The following is a 19,367-nucleotide window of genomic DNA, read 5'->3' as shown; positions in this document are numbered from 1 at the left end:
TTATATGGCCTTGGGCAGGGTCATGCCCCCATGGCAGGTAAGCAGTGACATCACAGTTGGCCGACTGAGGCAGAATCCTAACAAATAGCACTGCTGCTTTTCTAGAAAGCCTGAGCTTAGTCCCTAGCATCCACAGCTACTGGCGCTCAGGGGATCATGGAGATGTCTCTCACCTCTGACTGTACCTGCAGTCATGTGCACCTGTCCACCTGCAGACACACACATACCTACACATAAGGAAAAAATAACAAAAATAAATCTTAAAAAGAGATGAAGGTTAGTCACTAAAACGACTTAGTATTATATATTTATTATTTTTGTAATTAAAAGCATACTGGAGCCTATAAATGTCACTGATTTGAGAATAATTTTAGACAAATATGTTACAAGCATCATACTTTTTATTTTGTTTTACACATAGTAGAACATGATATTTTCCATTTAAAGTCACTTTATTTTTCTGGCAGCATAGTTTTCAATGAACGGCCAGTGGAAACCATGATGATTGCACAAATGTGATGTAAAGGATTTTAATGAAATAAAGCTTCTAGTTTCATTCCTGGATTTACATGTGACTTAAAATGGAACAGAAAATTGGATTAAAACTGACCCCTGTGACTATCACCAGTGAATTTCTTCCATAATGGCGTAAAGTGTATCAAATTGAAAATTCATTATTTCAATTATTTAATCTTTCAACTGAAAAGCAAGTCACTTTGTACAAAGTATTTTAGGATTTTAACAGATATTCAAGAACTAAGACATGATTTATAGAGAACACCATGCATTGTTTTTTTTAATATCTATGCCATTTTAAGTGATATATATTTTTTAAAATATTGTACTGTGTCTAATTATTATGTAGTTTTATATCTACAAACCACATCAAAAGCATATAAACCATATAAAGGCCCATAGAAGATAGAAGGTTTTGGGAAATCTTATGTCTCCACTCTTCAGAGTCAACAAACTCCTGTATTAGAAGAACTATCAGGATATCATTTAGTGCTACATTTCATGACGTTCACACACAGGAGTCTGTGTGATTCCCCTACTTGTTCAACTTCTGTCAGAATAAATGCTTCAGTATCTACAAAACTCTCTTTGCCTTTAAGATGAATAGGAGAAAAATGATGGTATCATAATGTGTGTGTGTGTGTATATATATATCCTCCGGCCACCCGAGCCATACATGAGCTCCCGTCCTTCTTCCCTGTTCTGAGTGACAGGCAAGCTGGTTTTTGCTTCAGTAAAGCTTTCACATTTTTTGAAAGGCTTATAAGATTCAGCTAGCATCTACTGTTTGTTTACTTTTGAAATTTTTATAATTGCATAGTAGTATTTTTATTTATTGATGTTTCCCCATAAAATCAGTAGAACTGGAATGTGAGTCATTCATTTATTTATTCATTTATGCTGGTTCATAGTATTTTACCATGCTAATAAACAGATTTTTATCCCTTTTTATTTTTTACCATTACTTAAGACAGTCTCTATTGAGCAAATGAGAAAAGCACATTTTACCTAGTGCTATTTTTCTCAAAAGATAAGCAGAGATTTTTCATACCTACCTATTACATGGAATTAATTAGCTCCCTATGTTTTAGCATTAATGAGTCATCATTGTTACAATTCTTATTTGAATATGTCATCAATATTTTTGACATTCATAAAGTTGTTAAAACCTGTTTCTTAAATATTTGGAGAGATAGTCTATGTGTATCACTTCATTCATTTATTTTAAATTCTTTTTTATTTCTTTGTTTTTTGAGGCAGGGTTTCTGTATCTAGCCTTAGCTTTCCTGGACTCATTTTGGAGAACTGACTGGCCTCAAACTCAGAGATCTGCTTGCCTCTGCCTTGCAGAATGCTTGTATTATAGGCATGGACCAAAGCACCTGGCTCATTTTAATTCTTTATTTTATATTATTTGTAAATACACACACACACACACACATATATATATATATTACCTGCATATATGTCTGTGCTCCCTGGAGCCATAAGAGGCCAGTACATGGAATTTGATATTATAGAACTGTAGTTACACACAGATGTGAACTTCCATGTGGGTATTGGAAATAGAACCCAGTTACCTTAGAAGATCAACAAGTGGTGTTAACAGCTTAGCCAACTTTCCAGTCCCAACTTATATTCTCTCCCTTTTTTTCCTTATTCTTAATGCCTACTCATATACTTTAAGTTTAATACATTGAAACTGCCATCCTATGGTTGTTTTGGGTTTAGGTTTATAGCAGTGTATTTTTCTAAGCAAACTTAAAATGTGAGTGAGAATTTTTATATTCCCTTCACATTTAGGAAAGTTTGTGATGTACTCAAAAATTTAACACTGCAAATACAAAAATATGTCCTATGTTATGTGCTATAACAGTAATTATTTACTCTATCTCAATTTTTGGACTTATTATATGATATTCAATATACAGACACCTTATTTTTCCTCTATATATCATTATATAAACAATATTTTAAATGTCTTATCATGGTCTAATGACATAATCTGTTACTTATTATATTTGCATATTCTTACTTTTTTCCCCTTCTGTGAGACCTTGTCAAGAAAATGGTGCTCAGTGCACAACTGGAGAAATTAATTCACAGTTTTCTTCTCATAATATCACACAGTAATTTCCTTTACCTAGAAGGGGCCATCAGGCATCTTGGCACAGTATACGTGCTGTGTGCACATTTCCTAGTTACTCTTACAAAATGTGAAAGGGCTATATGCACTAATCAACACCAAACTGGAGCTTGATTATTATTTTTATTTTTCTCTTTCAATTTTTTCTTACTGATTCAACTCTAAATATTTGGAGCTATGTTTAGAGTTAGTTTGCTAATTTATCCTGCACTACTATTATTTGAAATTCATTATTTTTCATAATATGTGAAATTTCATGTTAGTGATATTCTCTATGATTGTTTTGTTATAAGTTCCCATTGTAAAATGGATGGATCAAAACCAGTATCCTTTACCCATCATTATTTTTGTCCTTCAGTGCCACTGTCAAACATAGCCAAGTAATTTACTCATCATTAAATTAGTTTGTCCTCTCAAGTCTCCTGAAAGAAAAACCGTTACCTCCAGGGGTTAAAGGAGGGTACAGTAGAAGCTTCTCATGAAAGTTGTTTTATATACAACATCGTCGATGCTTTAGATTTGATGCAAGTATATTGTATGTGGATAAACAGCACAAAATCTGAACTAATTGTACAACTAAGTGAGAGCTTTTCAGTGAATAATTTTATACATAGCCTAATTACAGTACTCATCCTTATACTCCCCTCTCTTCCTCCACTGTGAGCACACACTGATGATGCTTGTCCTGATTATTGCTCTCTGAGCCCTTTATGCCAGGGTCTACTAAATCACTGTCAGTTAAGGACATAATTAGCAATCTCATTAGCTAATGAAGATAACAGCCATTACAATTCTTTCCCAATTTATGGTTTCCTCTTGATCACAATTTAACAACAGTGTTGTCTAAGGGCAACAACAACGTTGGTTTACAGATGACCCTTGCTATAATGAAGGAACAGCACCTTGTATCAAGGACTAACAACTACTTATTCCTTGCATTCGTCATCATATCCTGAGATGGAGTAGGGTAGTTGGTAGCTTTCCAATGAGACTCAATCAAGAGATTCTGTGCTGATGCTACACTGAAATTAATACTACATTGGAAATGACTGCAAGTATGAGTGTTTTGATTTAGTGACCATAAACTATGGAATATTGCATCATCAATTACTACATGACATGTGAAAAGTACTGAAAGAATAATGACCATTCTTTTACAGGTAATGTGGATCAATAGAAAAAGCAAAAGACTGGTCCTATATATCTAAAAAATAATTTTTTTCTTTTTAAACATAAATATATATTTAAATATGTATGGTATAATCATAGAAGTTCTGTAAATTTTTAACATTCAAAACTGGGTACTACAGAAGTGGGAATGTAGGGGAATACTGAAATAATGTTTTGATGTCATTTTATAACAGGTAGTTAATTTAGAAATAACGCTCCCACTGTCACTTTGAAACTAGATGGATATATTAGATACCAATTTCTATATAACTAGTAATCAATCATATTACCAGTTTAAACTGTCACCTACTTATTATCTCATAGCTTATCGGCTTGTATTCTTCAACTTTTTTTGTGTGTGTAGGGAAAGGTTTGTTCCTTGTAGTTGTAAGGGTAAATGAATTATGTAATAATTGGTGTCAGCTTACTTTGTTTAACTTTGTAACATTCAGGTCTTAATAAAAGTAATAATCATGTTAATAAAAGAGTTTTGGTCAATAAGAACAATATACACCAAGTTTATTCTCTAAGACTTCAATTGATCTGAGAAGTTACTGTTGACATCGAAACCAGGATGAACTTGCAATATAGAAACCTAATGTGATGATAAGCATATGCACATTTAACATGTGCTTATGTAGTCGTCAGCACATATTACAAGATAATTGCTTAATTTAATCATTGGTTAGTCATCTATTATTTACTTTTATTATAGGGACACTTCTGCCTATAAAAGAAAAATTAGTCTTTCAAAGCATCCATGTTACATGGTAGCAGACTCGTGTGTATTATATGAACTTTATCCCACAGTGGGTGGGATATTACATTCATAGTATTTTGGCTATTTGTTGGACAGCTTTGAAGAAAAAGATCTTTCCTATCTTGGTACATCTAAAAGTGCTGAAGACTACATAAACACATGTTAAATGTGCATATGCTTATCATCACATTAGGTTTCTATATTGCAATATAGAATTTTTTTACATATACATTTATGTATACACACATATTCAATAAAACACATACAGCAAGAAGACCCTTGAAACAATCAGAAATTATACAAATATTACATTCATAGTATTTTGGCTATTTGTTGGACAGCCTTGAAGAAAAAAAATCTTTCCTATCTTGGTACATCTAAAAATCTGAATGTAAATCAATATCTTTCATATCTCATCATTATGAATTTAAAACATCTATCTAGACCTAAAAAAAATTAAACCCTAAACAACTAAACATAATTGTAAAACTAAACTATCTGGTCTTCAGCCCCATCAGATACTTGAGAAGGAATAAAATTAATTACCCAAGTAAACAGGAAATACAGTTTAGAGACTTCCCAACTGACAAGATGACAGAGACAGTTTGCTGCCTGAACAGTCACCAAAAACTCAAAAACCTCAGAGACATACAGAATACAGCATTTAAAGATGTTCTTATTATTTTAAAGATTCATTGACAATGAGACAGGTTAGCTCCTTGTAAGACCCATCCTACCTCAAAGAAGATGATGAGTGCCAAAGAACCTCCTTATGGAGATGGCTTCAAATCTGACAAACAAGACACTGGGCTAAATGTCCTTATTTCTTCAAAAGACAGAATTCTGCCTAAAACAAGGCAAGCTTGGATGCAGGCAGAGTCAATGGCCAAACTTTGCCAAGACAGGGTAAGCAAGTCCTCAATAGTTCCTGCCTCACAAATATGTCTCACAGACATATCAGGCCAATGGCAGTTTAAATTTTTTTTTCCACTTAAGAGGTTTAATAAGGAGATACAGAAACCGTCTCTGGAGACACACGTGGGAGAGAGAGAGAGAGAGAGAGAGAGAGAGAGAGAGAGAGAGAGAGAGAGAGAGAGAGAGAGAGAGAGAAATGAGAGGGAGAGAGCTAGAGAGGTAGAGAAGTAGAGAGCGGCAGTTTTAAAATTTTATTTTCTATTGTTAGTTGTTTTCTTCACCAGAGAAGTTGTGTTTGCATGGCAAAACATTTTAATGTTCCATGTCTTAGGTTATCTCATTATTTTAGTAAGGCAGGACCATGACATTGTACTTTTGCAAAGACAGGAGGAAAATGAATCTTCTATTGAAGGAACCCTTCCTAACATGACCCAAGCACAAGACTAAGTATCTATACTTAAATCTAGACCACATTCAAGGAATACAATATTTATTTACAAGACTTATATAGCAGAAAGTGGGGACCTGACAACTGCTTCACTATTTGAGTCCTTCCAAAGGTGAAACACATTTATTACCTTTGGGTTTCCTAAGAGCCAAACTTCATTTGTGCATCAACTCAGAGTCAATCTCATTAAAGTCACATTGTATTGGACTAAAGAAACTAAACCAGGTAAAGGGTACTTAGTCAACCGTTGCTTTCAACTCCTATAATGCTAAGCACATGCCTGATGTCATTCACCAGTTAGAGCTCCAGGAATTCAATTTTCTGTGGGAAACCTCAAGTAGAAACAAGTTTATCAGAGTGCAAAACATTTCCTTCACTCTAACCAGACAATGAAGCTAAATAGTTACAAATTTCTGGGTTCCAGAAGGAAAAAAATGTGAAAACCAGCTTGTGAAATGGCCCAAGTTGGTTCTGAAAAGTTGCATATTGTTCAATGGTTTAAGGGCCTGGAAAACTCACTTATTTTTATTTGGAAAGAGTGTTATTTGGCTGATTGTTATTTTTAGGTTTTGTTTGTTTGTTTGGGTGTGTGTGTGTGTGTGTGTGTGTGTGTGTGTGTGTGTGTGCGCGCGCGCGCGTAACCTTGCTATCCAGGGACTTGTTCTGTAGATCAGTCTGGCCTTGAATTCAGAGATCTGCCTGCCTCTGCCTAAAGGCTGTCATTAAAGGCATACGCTAATGGAAAAACTCATTTGCAATTCTTCAAAAAATATGTTAAGCAAATTCATATCTCTTGAAAAAGATTTACTGACATTGTCAAAGGTTAGGTTCAAAATAGCAAAAATAATAAAGAGGAAATAGTTGATGAAAGAATAACTATTGTATCTGAGTTTCCTAAGGAGAAAATAAGATGAAAAATTTTTTCTTCAATTCAAATCTTAAAATAAGTATATCTGTTTTCTTGTTGGCATTCTTACTCAGAGTCAAGCTTAGAATTCTCATTCAATTGACCTGGTTCTTGTAAACTCTATTAGAAACAGCAGCAAAGCATTTTAATATTGTGCTATTATGCAGCCACTCAATTTTTCTGAACACCTCATGGGGCCTTTGGTTTTTTGAATACACAATAAGATTGTAAATTGAAGAATGAATTGAAATTGAGTAGAATTCAGCATAACTTGAAAGGCTTTGAGAGGGTGACCTATATGATAAGTGGGAATACATCTTATGCATGCATATTAAACTCCTTTTTACTAACAAGTTGCAATGTTATTATTCAGTAAATAACCTAGTAAAATGAATGCTATTGACATTTTCTTTAAAGTAATTGTTGAATTATTAAAACACTAGACATGCAGAAATTGTTGATGTGAGGCCAAGATAGTATGACTTAACATAAAAATGAGATGACACTGTAACTCCATATTATACAGCTATGCTTGCCTAGCATGTGCAAGCCAAGGCATTGAACTCCCATTTCTATAAACACAACCAACTCTGGACTTAAAATTAAAAATAAGACAAAAATGAAATATCTTCTTAATATGGGAACACAATATTACAAATCCTTTTTTAGGTTTGTTATAACTGGGTTATTTATTACACTCAAATAAATATGTTAATAAGGCTAGCAGGTCTATTTCTTGGTGATGGCTCCAGGCTGAACATTGTGCAATAAGTAAAGATCATTTGTAGATTATTTATCTCTTATAAATTTCCATTTAGCTAAAGAATACACTGGACTGCCGATCTGAGGGTGGTATATCCTGTATGCTAGCAGTGGAGCACGGAGAAAAAGCACCCGCCATTTGCCTTATTTGCAAAGAATTTATGTTAAGTTCAGCAGGAGATATGCGTCATCCGTATATATATTCCACCGGCACACAGGTTTCCATTCTGTAGAATATTGAGATAATCCAAATCTAAAGGTTATTTCTAGGTGTTTTTGCTGCTTCCTGACCGCAGATCATCTTACAAAGTGTTGTGTGTACACCATGCCCTAGGAACAGTCACGTCTACAATGAATTGACGGAGAGATGAAAACTTTGTTTTGTCATGGTTCCTAGAGTTGAAGTTGCAAACCAGCCATGCAGTTTAAATATTTATTACTGTAAGAAAACATTGTAAGTCTCTACGAATGTCATAGGGAACATGATACTTCAGAGAGGGTGTCCTTTTTTTTTTTTCTTAATCCTGTATTTTATTAGAATGTTGAGTAGGCTTCTATTTTTTATTTTTATTTTTTAATTTATTCACTATACGTCCTGGTTGTAATCTGCTCCCTCCTCTTCTGTCAGTCCCACCTTCCCTACCTCATCCTCCCTCTGCTGTTCCTCTGAAAAGGAGAGCCCTCCCTACCCACCCGCCCAGGCTCATCTAGTTGAAACAGGGCTCAGTTCATCCTCTTGCCCTGTGGCTTGGCAAAGCAGTCCCCAGACGGGGAACTGATCATAAAGCAGGCAACAGAGTTCTTTTCAGAAGCTCCCCTTACTAGTGGACTCACATGAAGCCTGAGCTAGCCGTTAGCTACATCCACGTAGAGGACCTACATCCCGCCCACTGTTCCTGCAGACAGGCTTTATCAAAGTTGTCCTCTGAGAGGCCCCACCCAGCAGCGGTTTGGCTGACACAGCAAAACATTGGGCAAAGTCTAGGGAGTCTAGAGAATCTAGAGTGTGTTCTTTTAATCTGTGGTATTTTGCTTTTCTCTGTTTATAACGGTGATATAAAGACATGTGACCAAATAGACGACAAATAGATTGTCTAATCGTTGAACATTTCTTTCTCTACAGAGTGCTCAAAGAACATCATATGATATTTTCTGGTATTGTTATATTAATGGCTACCATATTTCGTTTCTCAGACTTTAAAGAATTCAAAATTGGCTCCGAACTCTTAATGAACACTTCAGATTCATAGTGCTATTCCCTAAGTTTCACTTGTCCCACACAATATGTTGCCTATTCTGACATATTTATTGGATGAAATTCCATGTTTCATGATCCTTGAATCTTCACTTTCTTTTCTAGAACTTACAATAGTCCTATATGTTATATGTCTTTGTGTAGGTGGAAGGTCCAGTTTTTGTTTTCTTTTTTTCTTCTTCTTTCTTTCTTTTTTTCCAAGACAAGGTTTCTCTGTGTAGCCATGGCTTTCTGGACTCTGTAGACCAGATGGCCGCAAACTCACAGAGATCAGCCTGCCTTTGCCTCTTGAATGCTGGGATTAAAGACCTGCACCACCACCGACCGACCAGCTCCTGTCTTTGTTTCTTTTACCACTCAACTCACAAACATAAATATCATGACTGAACGTCTTTTGTTAGTTTGTTTTCTTACACTATTGTATCTACAATAAAAATAAATTTATACCATGTAGATACTGAAAACTTGGTAACCAAACATATTCTTGTTAGTTCATTATGAAAGCATCTATACAGGCAGTAGTGATAATTTTGGAAAACAGAGATTACAAATTGAATTGCATTGACAACTACAAACAAGTTAAACTGAGTTTTTTTTTTCTTGGAAGGTCAAGGAATACATATAATACCGTGCCCTTGGCATCTATAAAATATTCATTATCCTCTGAGGTCACACTTCTCAGTGATCTTTCAATATTGGCTTTTCAGCATTCGTAATACTGTCCATCTGAAATTATGTTGTATACATCATGCAATATTGAATAGGTTTTCTTCCTTTTTAAAGCATCTATCTCAGGCTGATATATGTATTGATTTACAATACACTATAGTTATAAAAATGTTTTATTTATATTACACAGTTTCTCAAATCTTTTTCCTTTTATTGAAATAGATTTTTTTTCATACAATATATCCTGTTTACAGATTCCCATCCCTCTACTCCTCCCAGATCCTTCCCACATCCCCTCCTTTCTGAATCCTCTTTCTTTCTGTTGCTTATTAGGAAAAAGCACACTCTTATAAGAGACTACAGCGCCGGGCGTGGTGGCGCATGCCTTTAATCCCAGCACTCGGGAGGCAGAGGCAGGCGGATCGCTGTGAGTTCGAGGCCAGCCTGGTCTACAAAGTGAGTCCAGGATGGCCAAGGCTACATAGAGAAACCCTGTCTCGAAAAACCAAAAAAAAAAAAAAAAAAAAAAAAAAAAAAAAAAAAAAAAGAGACTACAACAAAATAAAATTAATACAAAGAAGGTAAAACAACTTGTCATTATCAACTTAAAACCTCTATCTAGAGGTTAAAACATCTTAACCCCTAACAACTAAGCTTCATTGTAAAACTCAGCTACCTGGTCTTCAACTTCATCAGAGACTTGAGAAAGAATAAACTTCATTACCTGAGTATGTCACAAATGCAGATTAGTAGCTTTCCAAATGAGAAGATGACGGAGACAGTTAATACTGACAAGATGTGATGGAGATCGATTTACATTCAGAATTTTAGATGCACCAAAATAGGAAAGATGTTTTCTTCAAGGCTGTCAAATACAAATAGCCAAAACACTAAGAATGTAACATTTATATAATTCCTGACTGTGTCATGGTTCTTCTCGCTATAGATAGTTTATTGTATATACATGTAACAATATAAATGTATATTTAAAAAATGAAAAAATGTTTAATAAAAAATAAAAAGAAAGAAGATAAAACAAAAACTATCATATAGAAGTTAGACAAGGCAAGCAAACCATAGGAAAATAGCAAAAGAAAAGGCAAAAAAAATCCAGAGTTGGGCTGGAGAGATAGCTCAGAGGTTAAGAGTACTGTCTGCTCTTCCAGAGGACTTGAGTTCGACTCCTAGCAACCACATGGTGGGCTCCCAGCCATCTAGAATCAGATCTGGTGCCCTCTTCTGGCCTGCAGGTAGACACTATATGCATAATAAATAAACAAATCTTTTAAAAAATCTAGAGTCCACTCATTCAGTCACTGAGAAATCCTATCAAGACTTATTTGGGAGGAAGCATCTCAGATGAAAAATGAATAAAGCTCTAATCTATGTGTATAGAATAATATCATTTGGAATCACTTTTATCACTACTTTTTTATTTTTTTAAGAAGAGTAGTGTTTAATTTTACCATAGATCTTTGAGCTATCTAGTCTCTGGTTCTTGATCACCTGAGAAGTGTCGAATGTGGGTGCCATCTCTTGGAGTAAACCTCAAGTCAAATCCATTATTGGTTGGTAAATACTACAAATCTGAGCCACTGTTGATCTAGCGTATTTCCCAGGCAGGACAGTATTATAGATTAAATATTTTGTGTCTCTGTGTAGAAGTTTTTCTTTAGATAACTTGCAGAATACTCTCCTATCCCAAATACACTATAACAGGAGTGAATGGTCTACATAGTCATGGGTCAACCTCTCTGTGTTTAATTGTGTGGATTTGTCTTCAGCTATGGGGCCTTGATGTCAGATTTTTGGAGTAATGTATTGCATTAGTAGCAACCTAGGTTGTTTGAGAATTTTCATGGGACTTTTCACAATAACTCAATGTTACTGTTTTGCATTATATCCCCTCAATAATTGGTGTAAACCATTTATTGGTACTGGAATCTCATGGTGACAAGAGATGACAAGTTGAAAGTGTGTCTCCTCATTACTTGGAGACTTCATTTTTTACTACTATATATCTTAGAAAGTTTCTACTGAACTATGTTTCCAAACCATCTTCCAAGTTCTCTTCAGATCCAGCTATCTTTCCCCTCTTTTCCTTCCCTTCCCATCTGATTTTCCTGTTCCAGTAACCCCATCTCCTGTCCTAGTCATTTTCCCCTGCCAGAGGCATCCATGTTTCTCCTAAGTAACACCATCTATACCTAAAACCCTAGATCTACAGATTGTACCTTTGTTATCATTTAATTAATAACTAATATCCACATATAAGCAAACACTATAATTATCTTTCTGAGTCTGGGTTTCTTCGATCAGCTTGATTTTTTTTTCTGATTCCATCTATTTGCCTGCAAATTTCATGATGTCATTTTTCTAAGAGCTAAATAATATGCCACTGTTTAAATGTATCACATTTTTAACCCATTTTAAAATCGAGTGACTAGGTTGTTTCTGTGTTTTGGCTATTGTGAAAAGAGAAGCAATACACAAAATTGAGCAAGTAACCTTGTAGGGTAAATCATCCTCTGGGTATATGGCCAAGAGTATACATCTGGATCCTGAAGTAAAGCAATTCCTATCTTTCTGAGTACACCACACTTACTTCCAGTAGCTGTACAAGTATGCACTAGCACCATCACCGCGTACTTCCATTATTCCACATTCTTGCCAACATGAACTGTCTTTTATATTAATGATCTTAGCAATTCATAAAGATGTAAGATGAAATATCAAAATTGTTTTATTTTGATGCTAAGAATTCTCAACATTTCTTTAAGTGTTTCTCAGCCATTTGAATTTTCTGTATTGAGAATTCTCTGTTTAGATATGTACCACATTTTTAATTGGATATTTGGGATTTTGATATCTTTATTTTCTTAGTTAGTTATATATTTTTGACATTGTCCTCTATCAGATTTGAGTTAGTAAGTTTTTTCCCAAACTGAATGCTGTCATTTTGTTCAAATATTGGCATCCTTTGCTGTAAAAACAAACAAACAAAAAACAAAACAAAACAAAACAAAAACTCTTTCAGTTACACATGTCAATAATTGTTGACTTTAGTGTCTGTACTAATAGTATTCTCTTCAGAAAGTCTTTTCATATTCCAACAAGTACAGCTAGCATAGACTACTATACCCTGCCAAATTTTCAATCACCATACATGGAGAAAATTAGACATTCTATACAAAAAAAATTAGTAACTAAAAATCTACAAATATAGCCTTACAGAAGGTGCTAGAAATAAAACTCTAATCTAAAGAAGTGAATTATAACCATGAAAACACAGGGAATAAGTGATCTCACAACAAAAAATCGAAGGAAGAAATGCACACATACACACACACACACACACACACACACACACACACACACACACACACACACAAACACCACTCACAGCCACCACCACCATCACCAAGGCCACCACCAACAAGAACATCAAAATAATAGAAATCAATAACCCTTTGTCATTGGTATCTCTCAATATCGATGCTTCAATTACCCAATAAAAAGAAACACACTATAATAATGGATTGGCAAACAGGATCGATTCATCAGGAGCATCAAAGAAATGTACCTTGTTTTAGTTGAAGGTATTTGGCTTATTTGGAGTTGAGTTTTTTGCAGGGGGATAAGTATAGATCGATTTGCTGTCTTCTACATGTAGATATCCAGTTTGTTAAAGATATTATTTTTTTCAGGGTGTATTTCTGTATTCTTTATCGAAAATTAGGTGACTATACATGTGTAGATTTATATCTTGGTCTCCAATTTGATTCTGTTGATCAGTGTGTCTATTTTTATACTAGTACCATGCTGGGTTTTTTAAAATTATTGTACCTTGGTAATACAACTTGAAATAGGCAATAGTGATGCTTCCAGCAGTTCCTTATTATTCAGTATTCTTTTATCTATCCTGGATTGGAATGTTATTTATTACCCAGTGTTGTTTTAACTGTCTGAATATGATTTTGAGAAATGTCCTATCATGACCCGTGAAGAATTATGTTGAAATTTTAATGTAAATTACATAGAATCTGAAAGTTGCTTTTGGTAGGATGTCCTTTGTACTATATTAATCCAAAAAATTCATAAGCATGGGAGACCTTTCTTATGTCTTCTTCATTTTTTTCTTCAAAATCTTGGAGATTTTATCATACATGTCTTTAACGTGTTTGTTTGTAGTTACCCCCTATATACTAAGTATTATTTGAGGCTACCATGGAAGGCTTTGTTTCCTTGATATCTTTATCAGTTCATTTGTTGTTTATCATTAGAAACAATATTGATTTTGTGAAATAATTTTGTTGAAAATGTTTTATAGAAGTAGGAAGTTTCTGGTGGAATTTTCGTCACTTATGTATATTATCATATCCCCAGTAAATATAGATACGTTGATTTCTTTCTTTCTAATTTTTATCTTCTTGACCTTCAGTTGTCTTACTGCTCTGGCTATGACTCCAAGTACTATGTATAACAGCTATGTAAAGAGTGGACAACTTTGTCTTCATTCTTTTATTTTAGTGGAATTGCTTTGAGTTTCTCTCCATTTTATTTGAGGTTGGGTATGGATCTCCTATAAGCTGTCTTTATTATGTTAAATTATACCAGTTTTATGCATAATTTCTGTAGGGATTTTTATAATAAATGGGTATTGCATTTTTCACAGATATTTTCTGCACAAAATGAGACAACCATGTGGTTTTTGTCTTTCAACTAGCTTACAGGGCAGACTACATTTATCTATTTACAACCATCCAACAATTTCTGAATCTCAATAGTGATATCACCTTGATCACAGTGGATGATCTTTTGGATGTGTTATTGGGTTGAAGCATTTTAATTACAATTTTGGCATCTATGTTCATAAAGGAATTTGGTCTGTAATTCTTGTTTTTTATTGGATGTTTATGCAGTTTAGGCATCAGGGTAATTGTGGCCTCATAAAACATATTGGGAAATGTTCCTGTATTCATATTTTGTGTAATAATTTGAGTAGTATTGGTACTAACTCTCTTTGAAAGAATTCAATGATAAAACAGCCTGGCCTTAGGATGTTTAAACTCTTCTATTTTACTGTGGGTTATTGATATATTTAAATTGATTATAAGAGTCTATTTATCTTTGAAAGGTGTCATTAAAGTATTGAAAGTTACTCACTTGAAAATTTTTTTCCAATCTTTTTGTAGTACAGGTTTTAAAAATTTGTCTGAATTTCTTCTGTATCTGTTTTATACCCTCTTCTTCTTTTCTGATTTTCTTAACTTTGATATTCCTGCCCACCATTTTAGTTAATTTGGATAAGGTTGTCAATCTCACTGATTTTTTTTCGAAGAACCAACTCTTTGTATACTTTTTATTTGTTGTTTTTATTTATTTGTTTCCATTTTATTGGTTTCAGCCATGAGTTTGATTTTTTTCTGGCCATCTACGCCTTTTGGATGTCATTTATTTTTCTTGTTTAAGAGCTTTCAGGTGTGCTGTTATGTTGTTAATATGAAATTGTTCCATTTTTCTTTTATTTAGGCATTTAGTGCTATGAACTTGTGCCTTAGAATCACTTTCACTGAATTTCACATGTTTGAGTTTATTGTGTATTCATTTTCATTCAAATACAGAAAGTATTCAATTCCCTAACTTCTGTCTTGACTCTTTTTAAGCTAAGTAGAGAGTTGTGCAGTTTCCATGAGTCTGTAAGCAGTATTACTTCTGTTGTTGATGAAATCCTGCTTTAATCTAGGGGGGTCTGATAGGAGGCAGGATCTTATTTTACTTTCCTTTTATCAGTTAAGATTTGCTTTGGGTCCTAATATGTGGTCTGTCATGGAGAAAGTCTCATGAGGTATAGAGTAAAATGTATATTCTTTTGTGTTTGGGAGAAATGTTCTGTAAATATCTGTTAGGTTCATTTGGCTTATATGTGTGAAGATCAATGTGTGATTTAAGCTTTGATGATATTCTTTTCATGAGATTGCTTGCTTTTGGTTTTGGTGCACAGATGCTAGGAATTATAGTGTCTGTCATCTTGGTTGATTTTTCCTTTGATGAGTAGTGCCCTTCGTATCTCTTCTTATTAGTTTGTTTGAAGTCTTTTTTTTTCAATGGGAAATGATTATACTAGCTTGCTTCCTATATTCTTTTGCTTGGAATACTTTTCCCAACCTTTTACCTTGAGGTAATATTTATCTTTGGTGGTGAGGTGTATTCTTAGATGTATTCCAATTCATTCTGATAGTCTGTCTCTTTTTATTGGGAATTGAGACCATAGATTTCAATTACCAATACTTGTTTATTCCTGTTACTTTTTGTTAGTGGTTGTGCTGTCTGCGTGTTTCTCTTCTTTAGATGTCTGTGTGTGTGTGTGTGTGTGTGTGTGTGTGTGTGTGTGTGTGTGTATGGGCACATGTGCGTGTGTCTGTGTGTGTTTGTGTTTCACGATTGTACTAAACTTAAGTTGGAGTTTTACTATTAACACCTATTTTATAGCTGTGTTTGCAGACAGATATTGCCTAAATTGGTTATATAATGGAATGTCTAATTTTCTCCATATATGGTCATTGAAACATTTTCTAAATATAGTAGTCTGTACTGGTATATGTTGTCTCTTAGAGTCAGTAGCACACCTGTCTGGGTTATTCTGATTTTTAGAGTTTCTATTGAGAAGACTGTTGTAATTTGAGTGGTTCTGCCATTATATGTTTTTTGATGGAATTTCCATTGTAGCTTTCAATACACTTTCTTAAACGTGCTTCTCAAATGGTTTCCAGTCACACTGAGTATCTTGGTATTGAAATCTGTCACTTAGGAATGGGGATATGCTAGGTTCCTTAGGGGGTTGAAAGAGGAAGGTTTCACCAAGGTCTGCTTTATCACTCTTTTTGAAATGATGACAGTGAAGAGAGTTCACCACAGAAGGTATACTATAGAGCAGGGAATGAGACTAGGGGGTTGGGTCTACAGACATGGAATGCGTGGTGAATATATGGATTAAGGCAAAGAAGTGGGTGAGCAGGGAGGGCCTGATAAGTTTTGAGATGGGCTAAAGCAAAGAGGGGAAGTAAAGAGTTTAGTAGGAGAAGATTTGCAGAACCCATAGTCAATGTGGACATAAAGGAGAGAATGCTGTAAAAAGAATTGTGTTGGGTGTTCCCATTGGATGTCTGATGGTGTTGGAGGCTACTGTTAGTTGGGAGAAGGAAAGTTGGAGGAGAAGATCTTTGTCATCCATTGTAGATGACCTTAGAGAACAAATTGAGAACACAAGTGTTCTGTAGACTAGGATATTGGATTGGCAGCAGAATGAGGGATAAAAATCTGCAGTCAGCCTACTTCCTTCCATGGCAGTAGTGGCCAGTCCTGTTTCTGAGATTTTATTCCAGAATTTAATATTCCATTGTCTTTAGAGTGAAAAGTTATTGAAATACACAGTAGAGTGGAGAGCAGGATATTACTTTCACACATACTCTGGTGCCTCACCTTTGACCATGTCCCCTGGAGGGGGAGACCTGGTGGCACTCAGAGGAAGGACATCATGTTACCAAGAAGAGACTTGATACCCTGCGAGCATATACAGGGGGAGGTAATCCCCCTCAGGAACAGTCATAGGGGAGGGGAATAAGGGAAAAATGGGAGGGAGGGAAGAATGGGAGGATATAAGGGATGGGATAACCATTGAGATGTAACAAGAATAAATTAATAAAGGAGAAAAAAAAGAAAAAACAAACAAATTACATTCTTTGCAATTTTTATTCTAAGAGTTATTTTACAATCAGTAGTGAGAATGGTACCTTTAAATTGATATTTTTTAGTTGCTGCGCAAGATACTGCCCCCATTTGCTTCCTTACAATGATCTTTCTTGATCAGACAAAGTAACACCGAGTAGGAGATGCAATTAGGTAAACAAACTGAAAAAGTACCAACTGAAGCAGCTGAATGCTGTTTTCCCTTTTCATAGTACACAATATAAAGAAAATTCTAGATATTTAAGTCATTATATGCATGTTAACATTCTGCTACGAATCCCAATTTTCTTATCCATTTTAGCATTTAAAATTTTTACCCCTTAAATATATATTAACTGATGCTGTACTTCAGCTGTTGGATTCTTTATATAAACAAAGCTCTCTTGCATCAATTTCCAACACTGAAATAAATCAACACAACAACTAGATATTTAAATTACTTCTAAGTGTTTATTATCAAAAGTCAATCACATATAGTTATAAAACAATAAGTAAATTTTATTTTAGTAGTAAATATGTAAGGATACATAGAGATATAGCTTAGATTTCCTTCCCCATGGTTTTTCATGTTTTCTTTTTTTCTTTCCTATGTAGATCTCGAACACTGAAAAAGCTAAGAAGAAACCTATCACCAAATATTCATAGACTGATATAAGGTAAAATATGTTCTATTTCCTACATGAAAAAGTTACACAAATATCAAGTTGCTGGCATGTAATTTGTCTCAAATATTTTCTCCAATATTGGTAAGATTTTTAGGGATGTGACAGCACCAATTTCATCTGCAATTCAAATTCACACTTAAAACCTGTTTATCAGTTGCTAACATTAGTAAATGATTTTTCCTTTTCTCTCTTTCCTTTTCTTCCTAATTATTATTTGATTTTTATCTTATTATTTGATCTTATGTAGCCATAGCTCACTTGGCTCACAAACTTGTAATGGGATGCACACTGGGTTAGCTTTGAACTCCCAATTCTTCTTCTGAAGCCTTCTAAGTGTGGATTATAGTGGTGTGCCAACATGCCTAGTAGAACTTTGTTCATAATACATTATAGAGCATGCAAAGATAAGCAGGCACTTTGTTAATTTAGGGAACTCTAAATTTATTTATAAATAAATAGAGTGATGTGATGTTCCATTAATCATCATTTAAATATATAAATCATTTACACTAAGTAATTGAACAAAAGTCTTTCTCTGTAATTGTTAAGGGAGATGAAAATGACAATTAATTGTTATCAGTTTGTAATGTATTTGTACCATTCTCGTTATTAATGTATATAATATATACCTATTGGAAACTTACCTCTCTTCAGAATATACAAAGAAATAAGCATGAGATAAAATGCAATCTTTTAACTTTTTATATAAGGTACCTTTTAGCACATATTCTATATATTCCTGAAGTTTTAGATTAATAACATATCATATAATTTTCATGTTGAAATTCAGCTAAATTCAGAAATGGTTGTGGTTAACTAAGAAGTTTTATCTATACAATAAGGATGTGTCACAATTTTCACGTGGACTCTAAATTTTCATTTGAAGAAACAGGGTTTTTATCAGTGGCGAAAGTTGATGATACTGATCAACTATTAAAGTCAATCAACATCTGTTAGATTCTATCACTGAAAATTAAGGAAGAAAATAAGTCTGAGAGAGAAATTGTGTTCCAATTGTTTGTAGTTAGACAGTGGGGCAAGGACTTATTTAATATTGATTCCATATTAAGTTCTACTTAAACTCTGGATCTTCTCAAGGACTCTTGAAGTTTATGATAAGACACAATATTTTATGGTTGAAATATAAAGTGGTTTTAATAAGTATGTGAGACTTCAAAGTAATAAGCTCAAAAAGAAAAAAAATTATTATGTTGATTACTAATGTTGGAAATTGTTGATAAATGTATCCTCATTAACAAAATGCATGTGATTTAGTCAGTAGTTGTCTAAATAAAGAATAGGCTTACAATTCAGAAAAAATTTGTTTATCTTCGACTATCTTTACAAAGAGGTTTTCAATACAGCCTTGTGTCTACTTTGATGATGCCTTCATACAGAATACAAA

At 34.1% G+C, this 19,367-nt stretch overlaps 1 protein-coding gene across 5 annotated transcripts in view; it reads left to right on the top strand.

Annotated features, from left to right (window-relative positions):
* The window catches only part of CDH18 (cadherin 18), an 838,900-nt gene that overhangs the window by 205,263 nt on the left and 614,270 nt on the right, over window positions 1-19,367 (top strand). For all 5 annotated transcript variants that reach the window (XM_084783756.1, XM_084783758.1, XM_084783759.1 and 2 more), the window contains exon 2: window positions 17,892-17,953. The gene's annotated coding sequence lies outside the window, so the exon portion shown is untranslated. The remainder of the gene's footprint in view (window positions 1-17,891; window positions 17,954-19,367) is intronic.

The sequence above is a fragment of the Acomys minous genome (genome assembly GCF_964271855.1).
Source record: "Acomys minous genome assembly, chromosome: 5".
In the NCBI taxonomy this organism is placed as follows: domain Eukaryota; kingdom Metazoa; phylum Chordata; class Mammalia; order Rodentia; family Muridae; genus Acomys; species Acomys minous.
The sequence above is the reverse complement of the archived record's forward strand: the minus strand, read 5'-3'. Positions and strand labels throughout refer to the sequence as shown.